The 18,025-nt window shown below is 43.0% G+C and overlaps 1 long non-coding RNA gene across 1 annotated transcript; it reads left to right on the top strand.

The window, feature by feature from the left end:
* The first annotated feature begins 1,384 nt into the window (after window positions 1–1,384).
* LOC110514821 lies at window positions 1,385–17,498 on the top strand. Its single transcript, XR_005036400.1, has 5 exons — window positions 1,385–1,399; window positions 3,239–3,283; window positions 6,533–6,807; window positions 12,851–13,096; window positions 16,937–17,498. It is a non-coding gene; the product is annotated as an uncharacterized LOC110514821 (long non-coding RNA).
* The last annotated feature ends 527 nt before the right edge of the window (window positions 17,499–18,025 follow it).

The following is an 18,025-nucleotide window of genomic DNA, read 5'->3' as shown; positions in this document are numbered from 1 at the left end:
CTGAACAATATCTCTTGTCCACCACGGTCCCGGGTTCCCATCATGCGGTCGCTGGGGGGAAACGAAGCCATTGTCCCAACCCAGAGCCCATTAGCCGCTACAAAAAGGACGGTTTTAGGCTTGCCCTTGGTAACCTGTACATCGTTGTGCGCTGGAGAGAAGAAATAAAGCTTACCAAGCTAAGCCCGGGAAAGAAACAGTAGCCGTATTTATAGTTTGATCACTAGGAAAGCGTCCAAAATGTGGAGAGAAAGAAATGGGGACCCCTGAACACTGAAACCAACAACAACTGTGGCTGACAAAGTTGTCTCTTTGGCAGTCGAACCTCCTATTGAATAAGTAATTTATTCAAAGGAGATTTTCATCCCCACGATCTGATTATTATGATAATCAAACGACCTAGACCCCTTTCTTGGCCCTTGTCTGCTGGTCTGGACTCGTTGCTGACGGTAAAAGTTGATTTGCACGGTCTCACCCTGGCGATCCAGCGGTCACATTCCACGAGTCTTCTGTATCAAAAGAGACAGACAAAGGGAATGGGGAATGCGCGCACTTGATTCAGGCGCAGGAGTTAGTCCATAGTCGCAGGGGCCTTCACGTCAAACGAATATCGGTAACTAGACAAGATTACATGGAATTCATATACTCCCACAGGAGCCAGGGTCTAAAACTCTCTCCAACCAGTCATGCCAAACTTTTTAGACTTTCACAAAGCAATAGAGTTATTTCACTCAATATTTGAAGTGTATCCCAATGGGAGTTTTGAAGCCCATATCACTGATTCATATAAACTCATCCTCATAACTTTGGCATGAAATCACAAGAAAATGGACGCCATGAACAGACGTAAAGGATTGTATTAGCCTAGCCTATTTGAGACGAATATCTTGGACACGTGCACTCTTGAGGGCGATAACATTTACGGTTATACAAAACCATGGGTGGGAGAGATGTTGAACATATTCATAGCGCAGCCCGTTTTCTTAATTTCAGAGGTAGGTGACACAATAGAGCTGCATCGTGTCAAAGAGGCCCCTATTGTCGTGTCATAAGGGGAGGGTCTTGGCGATGCTATATGCTTTTTGGCAGGCATGTTTAAGTTCATATGCATTGTACAAGAGGAATGGCGAGCGCGAGGCACAGCGAACGGTTCACTTCGCTCTCAGCGGGGGGAGGCGAACACCATCTCTATGGGAAATAATCTCGATTATAAACAAGGGGGGACCCGGCCGCGAAAAGATGAATGGATGGGGCCAGCGCGACGTCACAGCGAGCTGCAGCCATGAAGCTCAAGACCAGGCGCGAGCCAACCTACAAGCGCTCAGTTATTCTACATCTCTTGACTCGCTCGGTTGATTGTTGTGGAGAGCGTTTGTAACCGTGGCTGGCAGACACCGGGGTGAGTATGGCATATATGATTAGAAAATGTATGTTCTGTTGCGTGCTATTGACGCGGATGCGGACAACGCAGTCGTAATTTTGCATGCATGTATAGCATAAAACATAACAAATAGAAGAACACGCTAGCGCATCATTTTATCCTGGTGGGTTTGGCACTCACTCTATGCGACTCGTGCAATATCGGGCGCGATATAGGCGTCTTTGGCACCGGTTGTCCTGTATCAATCGAATAGACTATCAATTGAAATGTTTATGCTCATTTGAAGATTGTGTATGATAATTTATATTGAATGGTATCCTAACAAGACAAAAAAACAACTAGCCTATCCATTACAGCTTGTTTAATTTTGTAGGCTGAAATTATGTTTGTAGCATATGGAAACAACCATTTCGATATATCCTCAATTTTGGATGTGGTTTCACTTGAATTTAATGACTGAAAGGTCAGGCTTACAATGCATTAGATACGATACAGCTTTCTCCTTCATTACACCCAACACTTCACCTATTCTAGTTTAATCATTTTGAGCAAACAAAGAAAGATGGGATATGGGCAATCTCAGGCTAGGGGTCTTGATAACGACCTCCATTACGCACTATGGAGTAGACTAACCATGCCCCTCACACGGCAAGGTTCCACATGCATCATCCAGACAGACGCAGACCCACAGAGGTAATAGAACGCATATGTCATTTTACATACCATACAATTTCTACATAAATTATTGATATAGCCATCACAAGGAAAATGTCTATATGTCAGCCGGCGTGTAATTTGCCACATAATGTAGGCTACAATAATGTAGCCTATTATTAAATTTCTATAGTTTTAAGGAATAGTTGTCTATTCGAAATGTAGGTTAGGCCTCGATCAGTTGATCAATTGAGATTCGAGTCCAGACTATGAAAATTATTAATAGCAATAGTATAAAGTACAACTGCTCATACCTATAGCGGGTAGATGGGGAATCGCAAGGCCATCCAATCCGCACGTGCACGCCGAATAGGCGGCCTTCTGAGCACACGTGTGCACATTACTGGAGCATATGTACCTCCATTATGCTTTGTGAAGTAGTACTATATATGTGACAGTGGTATGCCTGTACAGGACACTAATACATACGTTAATAATGTGCAATAGCAGATTGCGTACACATTAGTTGTCATAGGCCATGGTATGATGTGTAAATAAAGAGACTGCAGAATTATATGAAATGTAACGCTTGTATTTTGCGGCCTCAGATCAAAAAGTGAATTGGTTTTGCACAGCCAGGTTGTTGTTTGGTTTGGTTTTATAGGTCGTGCTACGTCTGGTGACATTCTATCCATAAACGTGCGTGTTTTCTTTATTAAATTGCAAATAATTTAATCTGCACATTTCTCCCAAGCATTTAGCTGGATTGTGGGTTGTGCGTTATGTAGGTCTGACGCGGTTTTTTGCGAGTATTGTTGAAGGCCATGTCTAAAAATCGATCTGCCTATTGCCTATATGTCTTTAGGGTGCTTTTGGAGATGTCATCTGTGGCGTGTCCTACCTCTAGACTCGGGTACCTATCTAGCTCAGGTGCCTTTATACAGGTAGATTACATAACAACACTCTCGTGAATTTTAGCCCACTATATTGAACCATGTAATGGTTTTATGTCGCCTCAACGTCATATCTAGAGGGGCAGATGCAGGCTTGAGGCTTCGTACCTCTCTGTAGGCACAATAAAACAAGTAATATCCTCAGTTCAATCGAGACTGTGTTGTTGTAATTGTTGACTGAAACCGGACAGTTGCCATAGGACTGCAGTTGGGTTGGACAATAAGCTTTTCTTGTTTTTGTTTTTTTCAGGTTTCAATGGAGAGACATATAGGCGCAACAGAGCAGGTGGCATAGGTAATATAAATACACCACACTCCCTTACAGTCTTAATAACTGGCCAGGTATGGCTTAGACATTGTTCACTTTAACTCAGTTAAATCACTTGCACAAAATCCAAATGGAAGAGACATTGTAGGACGTGTTTTGCTAAAATCGTAGTTTTTTTGTAGTACATGCTATCCGGGATCCTTGAAACGTCCATACCCCGTTGGAGTCGAAATGGTTAAGGTAAGGATTATGGTTATGGTTATGGTTAGGGTTATGGCTATTGATATGGTTACGGTTAGGGTTTAGGGTAGGGATGTCCCAAGGATCCTCGATAGCACTGACCTTTTGTTATTAAATGAGCCTATATGATATAATTTGTTCATAAGAGTGCCCGTTGAAAAGTAAATTCGAGTCAATAGTTAATAAAGTATTACAAATTGACTAAGCCTATGGATATTAATACTGCATCAATCAATCATAATTTCACAAGAGAATACAGAAATGAAATGTTATTTTACTGCATATCTACCTACACCTTTGCGTTCATACTTGTCAAGCTCGTCATTTTTTCGTAGCAGTGAACGCTGTTGGTATTATGACTCCACAAGGTTCCAATGTGCAGCGGTAGGCTACAGTAGTTTAGGCCCTCTGCCAACAGATTGCATGGACCGCGCCAATTACATATGATGAACATTTAGAAAGGACCTCAGTTCGTGCCTTATATGTGCATTGTGTATTGCGTCATCAAACATTTTCAATTGCAGCCTATCCCTGTGCGCTTCAATTATTCCCAAGGATCAATTTGAAGGACGTCACCAACGTCTTATCCAATGACGAGGAGTGGTTAGGTTTGTTTGAATGAATGAATGAATGAATGAATGAATGGTTGAATGAGTTATACCCCTTGACAATTATGCGGTTGGCAAGATGCAGCAATAGACAGTCGAACCGGATCTCTCCCTGGCACGTTACTGCGCCATATAGGCCTATCTGAATTTACCAAGGGGTAGGCCTAGGTTGACTGTTAAAACAAGAAGACAAATGCAGTTATTTTTAACAAACTGATTGTATGATAGTTAATATGCTTATCGGGGATTTTGATACGTTATAGTGGTGTTGAAATCCTGGCACTGAAGGCTACTAAGAGACAAGGCCGCTGTCCACGGTTGTGGTGCTGAATCGAGGTGAGCTTCGTTACTGTTGCGCAGTGTGAGTTCTTTGTAATCTTATCTGGCGCAATGTAGGCCAAATATGAAACACATTATTTCTTACTTTATTTCCTTAAATAATGTATATTATTATTACTTGAAATAAAGTTGGTCATTGACAATATCAGAAGGAAACGTCGCAACTGCGTATCAAACTATTTGGAATTTGCACAGTATAATAAAAACAATAATAATGATAATAATATTAATAATAATAATATTGATTAATAAAATAGGATAATAAAAAAAAATACTTTCCAATTCAAACTCTCTATGGTAAATGTAATTTCTTGAAAATAAATACATGTTTTTGATTGTTTTCAATATAATGTTGAGAATATAATGCTACTTATAGTTTGTGGTAGTATTATAAGTATTTATATTATATAATAACTTAGCAATTAAAAAAATATATATATTCACACAACTGTCTCACATACTGTGTACAGTGTCACAAAAACAGTAAATTAGTATTATTATTTAGTTGGATTTCAAATATTAAACATGGGACAGTATAATTCAAAAGAATTTCATGCATTATATGTACAATCAAGTTATTGGCTGTGCCAATGAATAGCACAATTTAATAACTGAGATAGATGATTTGATAACCCTTTATGCTTATATAATCAAGTCTCACTATTTAAACAAAGTTTATCCAATATCCATGTCAGATATAATTACAAATGATATTGGAACATGTCAATTCTCTCTCTGACAAAAAACACGTAGATATCAGGACATTTCTGTAACTGCATCAGTATTTTGTTTTGATGGCATTTTGTCCTTGGCAGGAAGAAATACCTTCCTGAGTGAATAGTCACTTTTTCAGGAAAGATAGTGGCATTCCTATTTCCAGCATGTGTGCATGCTTTTGTTTGGTTTGCACGTGTTTGTGTGTGTGTGCGTGCATGGGTGAATGTGCATGCACTGTATGGAATATGCATGTTTGCGAGTGCGGATGCTTTGAAAGAGCCTTGTTTTATCCTTGTGTAGCATACTGTAATAAGAAATGATACAGGTGATTAGAAATCCTTATGGTGACTGGTAGATTATGAACAAAAATAAGACATTTTGAAGCTTGAATCCTTGTCCCAGCTGACAGTAAGGAGAGGATGTGTTGTCTGCCAACAGTGTGAGACTACAGGTAAAGATGTGTACACTAAAGGGGAGAATGTTCTCTGTCTTTCTCTCTCTCCCTCCATCTATCTCCTGTCTGTCACTAGAACATGTATAGATGGGAGGAGCCTCGTTGTTGGGCTGGGCACAAAGAAAAGCTTTTAATTTGCCCTTGTGCCATGTGCCAGAAATGTGTGTACTCTGTGTGTGTGTGTGTGTCTGTGTGTGTAGGTTTGCACTTGTGTGTGTTTGTGCTTTTGTGCATAATTCTGACCCTAACCTTGAACATGCCCTCCCCAATTTACTGTGGAATCTCTGATAGATATGCAAACACAAGAGGCAAACCTTTCTCTCTGTATCTTACAGTAAAACAGCTTTAATTTAAAAAATACATTTTGGACATGGTGGGGGGCGGCATTTGAAGCCATCACCCTCCTATGGAGCCAGTCCATGTGAGAGACTGCCTCACCATAGTGGTGGGCGCAGGGGTGGAGAGGAGTGGTCTGGGAAGACTGGCGCCGTAACCAGTTTGGACTGGTTCGCCAGCCTGTGTGTTTTGATCAAGCCTCACGCTGATTATTTGACTTTGAGGAGTCAAGGCTTTGGCTGCCATGTTACGGGCTGGCCGTCCAATCAAAGGCTTTGTAACAGCAGAACAGTGAGGGCGGATTGGCAGGGAAATGTTACAGTTAGTAAGTGGCCAAACACTGATGAGTACTTTAAGCAGAGGGTCAGGAGGTTCTGGTATTTTTGTGAACTGTTAAGTACACATTTGATGAATGTTGATTCATTTAAAATAATCAGCATTTATTACATTTTAGGTACTGCATGAACGTGACCAGACCTCTCTATAGAACTGATACAGTTTACTCACTGTGCACTTAAGTTTGAAAAGGGAAATGAAAGTCTTAATTTTTCTGATTGTTAACACTATTTTTCCTGATTATAGGTCAGAATCTGGCCCTTGCGTATCACCTGTGGCACAAGAGGATGGGCAGCCTTAGGGGTTGGTTGTTATCTTTGGTTATCTAGCTGTATGAGTGATGTATATTCTTCATAAAGCTAGATAACCGAAAGTAACAAGAATCCCATTACGCTCCTGAAAGGCATCAAGATCCCCAACACATATCCCCCATAATGCACCACCCCATTCTACCATTCACAGCAAAACAAGCAAAAAAATGGCCGTCATCATAGGACAATGGAAGCAGAAGAAAAAGTCAAGTAAGTTGTGTGATGTCATCCAATTGCACAGGTTTATGTGTGTATGTGTACGTGTGTGTGCCTTTTTTAACGCCGCTTGACAAGCTTGACAATTACAACTATCTGGTCTCTGTTATTGCCTCAAATATATCACAATTGCCTCTGAGAATTTTAGCAGCAGACTTGAGAGTTTGAGTATTTGTTGAGTTTCTTATAAATGTACATGTTTGAGTATTAGAATGTTTGATATTTCCCCCTGAGCCATATAGTTGGGAAAGCCTGATCTCTTTGAGATTGATCTCTAAAAATAATGAGCTATACACATAATGCCATACACATATTTCCTCATGTTTGTACATGGCCGGTGGCATTGGTCCCTAGCAGCCCGGTTGGTCCAACATGATCACTTGTAATCTAATAAGCCCCTGATCCCTCTGTGTGGGGCTGCACGCAGCGGCTTATCCTTACGATCACATGGCCAGCAGTGGTGGGCGGGTCCCAAAGAACCAACAGCAACCTGAATGGTGCTGACTGCGGACTTTGCCGAAGTGGTTAACAAATTGGTCAGTCAGTAGCTGCAAGTAACCATCCTACCGCTGTAGCAATTCTGTACTCGGCTGATGGGTTTTTAGTTAAGGCTGTTGGAAAACAGGTGAAATGAATAGAAAGTATGGTTGCTGATTATAGCCTCTAATGTCATACGTTATTTGGATTGTGGAAGTTTACAATGGACTTTTTAAGTTAATCCCACGATCATCTCCCCTGCCAGCACATAGTCGAATGGACAGATTTGTTTGAGGCCAGTCTTGTTAAGCTAGATGGTTGTTTATTTGTTTTCTCCCCCTCTTTCGTTCATGTGGGAAGGTGTTTGATTTAGCTTTTGTTTGGGTGTTTGATTTGAGGTGACAGTAGGCTTGGTTGTGAATGGGCCATGGCGAAGCCTCCATTGCATGAGGTGCTACCATGTGGAAAGGCCTGATGGGTCTTGTTGAATGCCACTGTGTGGGGCTCTGTGGGTGAGTGGTCCGAGTGCAATCAACCGGAAACTGCCCCCAGTAACAGAGCCATGAGAGAGGGAACAATCCGGGCCTCAGCCAATAGTGGGAGTAATTGGTCAATCAGATCTTCACACCTTCAATCAGTCATCAAGGCAATGATGTTGATTTCTTTTCAACTAGAAAAAGAATCATGTCGAGTGAGGCCTCCAGTATGATTTTTCTGTCTTTCGGCCAAATCAGCCTTCCATAGCTTCAAGACATTACAGAGAAATTGGAGAGTAAATTGTATACTATAGCACCAGTATGTTTGAAAAACACGTTATTCATCTGGAGATCAATGGCCTAAACAGGGTTTTAATCACAATTACTCAGCTAAATTTATACATTTTGAATTCTGCTTTGATAACAAACACAATACTTACTCCAATATGGCATGTCGGACTAGACTGAAACTCCTGTTGGAGCGTTTCTATAGCAACAACACTCACAATGTCAATTTTAGCGGGTTGTGCAGCGGTTCCTGCATGCTGCATTGCAGGTGCTGAGTGTGACATTTGAGCTCAGGGCTCAGCGAGGGAACGAGAGAGACGAGGGCCTTGACAGGAAGTGACAGGCGGTGATGTCACCTCCTCCGGTGGCACAGTGGTACCTGGCTCTTTGTCTGTTTTCCCTAGCTACTGTCATTACCAAAGGAAGAATCCAGGGGAACTGGAACAAGGCCCCAACGACTGTTCTTGGCTGTTATCTGTGGTTGTATAGCTACATACATGCCGTTGTGGTTGTTAATGTGACAAATTGGCCTTTTACAAAGTGTTATGCAGGTAAAATTTGATTGATTGACAGCATTTATGGGTAGAGATTTTAGCAAAGTCAGATTAGCTTTCTGACATCAGTTTGTATTTATTTTTCAGGCAGTAAAAAAATATTTTTTTCTCTCCAATCAGCTACAATTTGTACGATATGCATGAATACTATTTGAAGATAAGATGATGTGAAGTCAGTGACAGATTCCCATAAAGGTGTGTGCGTGCACTGGTGCAGCTGTTTTGTTGGTGGCGATAAGTGGGATGACTGTGTGTGGCACAGTCATATCAAAAACAGTCCACACTAGCTAGGGACCCTAGAGTACGGTTGCAAAAATCCAGGAACTTTCTGGTTAGAGGATGCACGGAGTAAGGATGGAATAAGCAAGAAAACCAGAATCTTCCAACCAGGATTTCTGGAACACGAGGGAGTTAATTGAAAGTTCCTGGAATTTTGCAACACTACCCCAGAGGAAAGACAGCCTTTGCACTGCCTGCCTGAAAATGGCACAAAAACAGGAGTTCCACAAATCCTCCGGGACTCTACTGTAGCCCTGTCTGGAGTGGAGGGAGGGAAAGAGAGAGGGGGTAAAGAGAAAGGATGGAGGGAGAGAGAGGAGAAAGGAAGGGAGGCAGAGGGAGGGTTTAGTGGATTTGTCTTAGCTTTCAGGCTCTAGGCAAGCAGATTTAGACTCCAAGTGTCAAGTAGAAAAACAGGCATTGTGGCCGGGCCCTGGCGGCCCCCCACCAGTAGACTTTACAGTCAATAGACCTAGTCCACTTGTCACAGGGAGACAATGGGCTCCTTTACCACCCTTTCAGCACCTCCGGGTCCTAGCAGCCAGACGGGTTTCTGAAAAAGGCCCAGTGATTCTTGCCCCCTTTTCTCTGCCTCTTTTTTTTTCTCAACAGAACACACCAACACCACCAAATGGCTTCACTGCTGGGCTGGTACAGAGCGGCATACTTTGCTATTTCTAAAGCGGCCCCCGCCTCCCTGTCGCTCACAGAGAAATTAATGTATTTCAGGCGTTTACAGAAGTTAATGGACCCACCCAGACAAAGGAGATTAAGTTTGGTAACTTAGCAGTAACAGGTGTACTTTGACTTGGTTCGGACCACACCGGAGGTGGGTGCTATTGTTGGACCCGTTGTTCTGTTTCCTCCCTGACAGTTTCGACATGTGTGGAGATAAAGACGGAACTGCTTTACGGCCTTTGACAGTCTGCTTTATATGTTTCCTCTTGGAAGTTAGTGCTGGGAGTTTGTTTGGCCTAGCTGTCCAAGATCAGTCTCTTATCATTTCTCAGTCTTTGAAAATACTTCTCAGTTTTGCTACAATTCATCATTGATTTGCCAAGAAGTCTCCAAAGGGAGACAGGAGCTATGTTTAGATCACCCTCCACTGTTGCCCCAGGGAGCTAGTGAAGGGTAAACAATCCAAATAGAGAAATATCAGAAGGATTACAGAACACTATACATTCTAGCATTTAGAACAATGTACTCAACTGGAAATGCTTTATCATAGGATGCATTTTTAGAAAATAGCAAATCATTTTCTGAATATTTTAACAGTTAGGAAAAAGAGCCTCTCAACAAAAAGAGAAAGATTACATTTTCAGAAGTTGGGCAAGTATTGCACAAACTGAAACAAACTATTTCAGTCTTGAACAAAGCTTTTGGACAGAGCCTGACAGAGCCTCAGTCCACAGAAGGCCATTCTGGTGAAATTACTTGTCAGAACGTCATGTGAAGGGGCTGTTCAGACTGAAGCGGCTTTGGCAGCCATTGTCTTGTTCTCGCTCACACACCTACGAGTCCAGAGTAAGCACACAATTTCATTGTTCCCTGAGCTGTTAATATCAGAGGCTTCACAATGGAGCCCATTCGCCATATTTGCATATGGCACTTTTCCAACAAGGACTCAGAGCGGGCTTGAAAGCCGGCCCACTTTAGTGCCAATGGCAAAAAAAATGTCAAGTGCCAATTAGGAGAGGTTTGCCACCATTCAGTGGTACCCCACCCCCTCTACTACTGCCCCTCCCTTCCTCCTAGCCTACTCTCTCATACTCCCAAACCCCTTCCCTTCACCTCTATCCCTACTCCCCCATTACAGCCTACAAAATAGTGTGTCCCTACTGGCACCCTGAAACGAAAGCTGCCTCCTTCCTCTAGCCTGAGAGTGAAAACAAATAGCAGCTCTCTCCTCCCCGATTAGTCTGCTCGTTGGTTTACCAAATGTCATGTATAGGCTAGGCTGGTAGCTAGTTAATAGATTCCAACCCAGATTGGTGAAGTTAGTTTGTAGCTCTTGGGCTACTTGCATGTGTAGCTTGGCCGGAGAATGACATAGAAAAGCACCACTACAATATGTTTGACTATATACAATAGCTTCAGCAACCTCTTCATCAACCTCTTCATCAACCTAGCATGTTGATACTGTAGCATTGTTGTTTTTGTTATGATGAAGTTTGACAACATTTGATCTCATACAGCCAACCATCTGTGACTCCAACACCATATTTCGGACAGCAATCCCCTTCTAGGTCACAGCCTCCCTCCCACTGTATGATATTATATTTTCGCATGTAATCACATAACCTTTCACGTGCTTTTGGAACGACTTACAGTACATGTGGGGATATTTCACATGATTACATAGGTGATGCCCTGCAAACAAAAGGTCCCACATTCGCAGTGTTTTCAATTGACATATTTGACACAAATGATTACATTGTGTATGTTTATTTATACAGTAATTATTATTTAACATGTCCTCACCTGGGATATGAACTCACAACCTCTGGGTTCACGGCATTACGTACGATATTCCTTTCTACACCACCGTGTCTGTGTCAGTAACTGATTTCACCTCTATTCCTACACTTTGTACTTCAAAGTAAATCTCAGCTTTGTTAATAATACACCATTATATTTATCATAGTGATTCAGGACAAAGTGAATAATATGCCCCACCAACGTTAGACAACTATACAGAAAACACCCAAATTGATGAAAGAAGTAAAGGAAATCAATGATGAGATAATAGGTTAATTTAGAACTAAAATAGCAGCGCAGATGGCACTTTTTTTGCTAATTGCAGAGATGCATTGTAGGTAATTCATCTGTGGAGGACTTCTGAGAATACTACAGACTTTGTGACACAGCAGAAAGACCAGCGTACACCAAATATAGAGAGTGTCATTTCAAATCCCAGGTGCTTCATATTGAAAAGTCAGCACTACGTCATCAAATGTCATATTGATTCAATATACAGTATTACACTATTTTAGTGTACCGCTTACCTTAAATCTCTAATACCTTTACAACAAAAAAAAACATGAAAAGAGACAAGTGAGGTTAGTTGTTCACATGTGAAACCATATGTTCACATGTTTACATTTACAATACCTTTTGACGTGTGGAGAATAACAGGTTACCACCTCACGTGAGTTGTAGTAAAAGCAACATGTGAAATTTGCAGTTTCACGTGAAAAACGTTCAAAAATGTTGCATCCCCATGTTGTCACATTTCTTTCACGAGACCATGTTTTCACGTGTGCTCAAATGTCTTTACGTGTAGTTTCATGTTATCACATATTGCTTTTACATGTTGGCCATGTTATCACATTAACTTCACATACGATCACGTGATCACATGTGAAATTCATGTGTTTTTTTCAATAACGGAGCTCAAGTCCTTGTTGCGTCCTTGAGTGAAAGTGAAGACATTGTGGAATGGCTGAAAAGCCTATGTTAGCTGGAGCAATCTCCTTGCTTACTATTGCAGATGATGTGAGTCTGAACTGAACTTCATGTGAAACTTGTATGATATCAAGTATGATGTTAAAATACAGTGCAGTCACAGAAAAAAGATAAGTCATCTTCATAATACAAAAGGTCATCTTGTTTGTCCAATTTGGGCCACCGTTGTTCCTCCACATACCATTTACCTGACTTACCGCCTCCTGCCACTCAAAAGGATTTTCCCCCACTGTTCTTTTTCTCTTTCATTCTTTCATTCAATCTCTGTGTCCATTTTTTTTCTTCCCAGGCTTGATTCTCAGATGGTTGGATCTGATTTGCATGCATTTGCATAATGAAAGTCATTTGCATGCTCAGGGGCAGACTGTACCATGAGAAAAGACGTGTGGGTGCGTGTATACATACATATGCATGTATGTGTATCTCGGCTGGTTAAACCACATACTCACATTTTCTCTTTTTGCCTCATCTCTTTCCCTATTCTTATTTTTTGTGCAGACTACCAACACCACCGTGACAGAATGCTGGCAAAATGAGGCTGAAAAACAGGGAGAGGATGAGAGGTTGCTGTTGACTCTGACTCCCTCTTCTCGCCCTCCTCCGTATCGCCTCTCCCCTTCTCCCCTCCCTCGCTTCATCCTCAGCTGCCTTCCCCATTCTCCTGTACCGCGAGACGTAGCCCACGCCACCATCTTAGGACTACGCTCGCTGGCATGAAATGGAAGTGAGGACCAGAGAGAGCAGGTAACAATAACAGTCCTGCACCCGCCATGCTGCATCATGCCTTCATAACACCACCACCACTCCATCCTTTCCTTCTCCTCCGGACCCTCCCTTCTCTCTCGCTCCCTCCCTCTGCCAGGCTGGCCTTGCCTTTAAGCACCCCAGATGTGTTTGCTAATTGCAGAAATCACGGGACGCGTTGATGGGGGGGTGGGGGTGGGGTGGGGGGGGGGGCAGGCTGGGGTTTTAGTGTGTGTGCTTGCATTAAATCACTCCTTGCTCTCGCTCTCTCTCAGGAGGCATTCAGTGGGCATCTGGGCTCTGAACAGCCCAGTTCTCTTCCCATTTGGGAGTTGTTGTGCCATCCTCTTCACACACATGCCCGACATGGCGACGGCTGCCATTTTGGTTGAAATACGCGGGCCGTATTCCCTGGTCAGAATATCTGAGACATGAATGTTGAACATTTAGCATATTACACAAGATAGTTACACCCAGAGACTATTAACAAATATTAGCTAGGGCTATATTATATCATCATCACTATTCTTATTATCAATAGTAATCAAAGAGACAGTACACTTTTTGCAATATTTATTTTCACCAAGTCTTATCATTCCATTTTTGTCATTAATGATCCTAATTTGCTGACATGTAAACATTTACGCTAATGACGGTTTAGTTCAGAATGTGAAAAGCAGTTCAGAGCATATCTATAAAGGAGAAAACTGTGACGCCCATGAGCCAGCGTATGCTACTCGGACAGAGACTGCAGTACAACACCAACACAGAGAGAAAGGGACCAAGAGAGAGCGAGTGTGGTTGAGAGACAGAGAGAGGGAGCGAGAAAAGGCAGAGGCCGAATGAGAGTCTGATAGCGAGGTCTCAGTGGAGGAAAGCTGTCTTTGTGTTGGTGGGTGAGGTTTTGGGGGAGTTGGTGCGGAGACAAGTCGTGTATTGTTCTCCTAAGCAAGCTTGTTGTAGCGACTCCTTTATTCCGAGCAGGGAGCTGCAAGTTTAAAAACCGCTTAATAACCAAAACACCAATTAGAGTCGGCTGGGCCCGATTGAATAAGGCAGCCGGTAAACAATGTGTGCCATTGTCCGTGCCTCACGGAGAGAACTCCCTTTGTTTGTGTCTGCGTACTGGAGGTCGAGACAGTGCTACCTCCAAGATACTGTACAGTGCCAGAGCATTGCTAATGGATAGGCTACTGAGTTACTACCCATGCATATGGACGGTGAAACACTAGAGTGCTATCAAGTCTGTCTCGTCGCCAATCCCACCAAGGTGTTCCGCTGCATGAGGTCTACAGAGACATTGCTGTTAGGACTAGACATAATGCATTTATTAAGGATATTCAAGTAAACCAAAGCAGCTGATTAAGCCAAATGTGGAGATAGAAAAAAATCCTGACAAAACCAACAACATTCAAAGTTTCTATGTTGGGGAGCCAGTCTAACAAAACATCGCATGAGAATCTTAGTAGTAACAGTGTCTAATCTAATGCAAACCCACTAATCACGGGCAGTCTCTGTAAACAGGTGGTAGATTGAGCAGGGGCCAGGGCCATTCTCAATTTACTGTGTAAATTATGCAGAGCCCAAAACAATACAAACAGTAGACAGTGGAGTGGCTGGCGTTGGGTAATGAGATGATGTGTGGCCTGTGCGGGCTGGGAGCGAGGCGAGTCGAGGGGGTGGGTGGGCACAGTCAGCAGCTTGCGTCTGAGTGTGCGGGTCTGGAGGGCTGGAGTTTGGGCAGGGGGCAGACACTGTCCCGTCTGCACACACCCCTCCTGCCTAGACTAGAGGGTGGGGCGAGGCAGCTGGGACATGGAGCACCCTCCCCTATAGCCCCAGCGAAAGCTCCAGTCTTGGGAACTTCTGTGGCAGGCAGAGGTCCCCCCAATATTGGCACGTAGGGGCCCCCTAAAGTCTGTCTGTGTCTGTGGCTCCCACTCACCCCCTCCTTCCTGTCTCCCCACAGCCCCCCAAGCCCACACCTCCCTCCCAACTCCCTGCTTCTCTCCCCAATGTGACGATGGGGGCCTGGGAAGGACTTGAAGTTCACTGCCAGACCTCCTATTGAGCTGACAGGCTGACTGTTTGCTCAATTCGACTCCCTATTCAAGACTGAGCTGGAGGGGTAGTTTAAGGGGTGTACGGTGGGGGTGTTGGTGGGGGGGACACCACAGAGCTGTGACTATTCATTCAGAGGGAGAGACAAGTGAATGGAGAGAGAGGAAAGGCCAGGAAGAAGATAAAGGGTAGAAGGGAGGGGAGAATAGACAGGGTGCATAAATAAAAGTGAGGATTCCGTGCACAAAGTTTGCTCTGAGCAGTGTGTGTCCCCTCTCACACTCCCTTAGACTCTTAATTACCAGCGTCCTCCACTCTACTCTCTCCCTCTCCCCCCCCCCCCCCTCTCACAATCATTCTCATCATCCTGTATGTCCCCCTGTCCCCCTTGTTTTATTGGCCCACATGCAGGGGTTGTAAATTTACCATTAACTAGCTCATTCACCATAGGCCACTCAACAAAAACAAGACCATGCTTCCCAATAACTCAAACCGACACCAATACCCTAAACCGCTTTTGTGACACCCCTTCTGTCTCATTTTGCGTTTCATTGGAAATGTCCTATAGACATTCAGTACATATTAAACTTCTATCGAGATGCTATCTGGCATGGCTAACATTATTCTGGGTAATAGCTAATATGGCTAACATGATTCTAGCTCATAGCTAATATGGCTAACATGATGCTAGCTAGTTAGCATGCTGGCTCTAACCATTGTAGTTTTGAAACCAGACAACCACAAACATCATGGCTGGTTCTCTATGTACTCTCTGACCCTTGGGTAAGATTTTAAGTTGCTTGTCTGAGTGGCTCTAAAATAAAAGGGCCCCCAGCTCTCAGAAGTCCCTCAGTCTCAGCTCCTACAGCTTAGGGTGTGTCACATGCTTCCTCTTTGCATTATGGCCCCTTAGCGTACCAGGCTCCCGGCAGTGCCTTTCAACTTCACCCTCAATCCCCTTGGCTAGCTGGCAGTCTGCGCCCGGCACACAGAGCCGGGCTTACCTCAGCTACAACCAGACCAGGCGCACCTAAAGCCACTTGTCAGAAACTCCCGGATGGTTTTTGCTATATGAAAGAGACTGGCCGTTCACTAGGAAATATTTGAACACATAATGTACTGGCTTTATTTTGAGTTTGTTTTATATATGCTGGTGTTTTAACCAGTGGTTGGAACCGGTTCAGGGTACAAAACCGAAAACCAGAAAATTACAAAGTATGTCAAGGATCTCTAGTGTTCCGGAACAGAACTGTTATTTTCAAATCTTGAGAACTGGTGAATAATGTTATTTTTTGTTCCAAAAATATTCCTAATGTCTAGTATATAATTCTGCAATTCAGTTCTGATGCTAGTAATAGCCTATACACACTCCCAATTCATGTCATGATGCTCAGCACTTCAAACCATGTTCCTCCATGTCCACCGCTTAATCTCGCACTCTCCCCTCCTGTGAAACTTCAGTCGCATCATCTCTGACCAATTAAACATGCAAACAACTAACCTACCTGTTCCATAGCAAGATGATCTATCCGTGCTAATTGGTGAGGTAAAATAATAAGCTAAATATAAAAACGATGTTGATTTCACAAATTAAAAATATAAAAAATGTTTCAAAAACTATATGAACCACTACTTTTTTCTTCTTCAACCGGTTCAGGACTTTATTATGCTGGCCGGAACACTGGAACGGAACAAATATAAGGGTTCTGTTCAGGAACGATTGGAAAATAATTTTGGTTCCAACCCCTGCTTCTAACATACATTTTTTCCCCCCTCCAGGCAAATAATGGTCCAGAACACTGATAGAAGGCAGAAAGAACAGCGAGCAGTAATCCATTGGGAGAAGAAAAGTTGCCCACAAACTACCAGCCCATCCCTAGTATGTGCAATGGAACAGGCCCATTACAACAATGTTTGTCCACTATACTCCGACTTGTGCCCCAACATTTGAGCATCAGAGCACTTTAGCTGCCTCTGATGTGTGGTTGGACCTCCAGCCTGGGTTTTGTTATCCAGCAAGGGCCAATCTGGATTGGTTTTGTTTCCTTTCTTAAGCCAATAAGAAAGGGGGTTGGTGGCGTGGAAAACAAGAGCAAATATCTCAGGATCCAAGATGAACAGAGAAGCAGTGATTCTTGGAAACACTGTGCTAGGAATGAGATACATTACATGTGCTGTGTACCTACAGTATTTGCTTGCAGCCTCAATAACATCTACACAAAACATTAAGAACACCTGCTCTTTCCATGACAGACTGACCAGGTGAAAGCTATGATCCCTTATTGATGTCACTTGTTAAATCCACTTCAATCAGTGCAGATGAAGGGAAGGAGACAGTTTAAAGAAGGATTTTTAAGCCTTGAGACAATTGAGACATGTATTGTGTATGTGTGCCGTTCAGAGGGTGAATGGGCAAGACAAAATATGTAAGTGTCTTTGAACGGGGCATGGTAGGTGGTGCCAGGCGCACCGGTTTGTGTCAAGAACTGCAACACTGCTGGGTTTTTCACACTTAACAGTTTCCTGTGTGTATCAAGAATGGTCCACCAGCCAAAGGACATCCAGCCAACTTGACACAACTGTGGGAAGTATTGGAGTCAACATAGGCCAGCATCCCTGTTTAACGCTTTTCGACACCTTGTAGAGTCCCATGCCCAGACTAATTGAGGCTGCAACTCAATAGTAGGAAGGTGTCCTTAAATGTTTTGTACACTCAGTGTATGTTACATGTGAGGAAATGTTCCTTGTGATACAGATTCTTAAGTGCAAATATTTATATAATAGCATAGAGCACTTTACTACTATTACTACTACTTTAATTTAAAGTAAATAACAATGTATGAATAGAGTCCATGGTGTTGCATGGGA

The sequence above is a fragment of the Oncorhynchus mykiss genome, chromosome 2 (assembly GCF_013265735.2).
Source record: "Oncorhynchus mykiss isolate Arlee chromosome 2, USDA_OmykA_1.1, whole genome shotgun sequence".
Classification (NCBI taxonomy): domain Eukaryota; kingdom Metazoa; phylum Chordata; class Actinopteri; order Salmoniformes; family Salmonidae; genus Oncorhynchus; species Oncorhynchus mykiss.
Note: the sequence above shows the minus strand (reverse complement) of the source record. Positions and strands in the feature narration are given on the sequence as shown.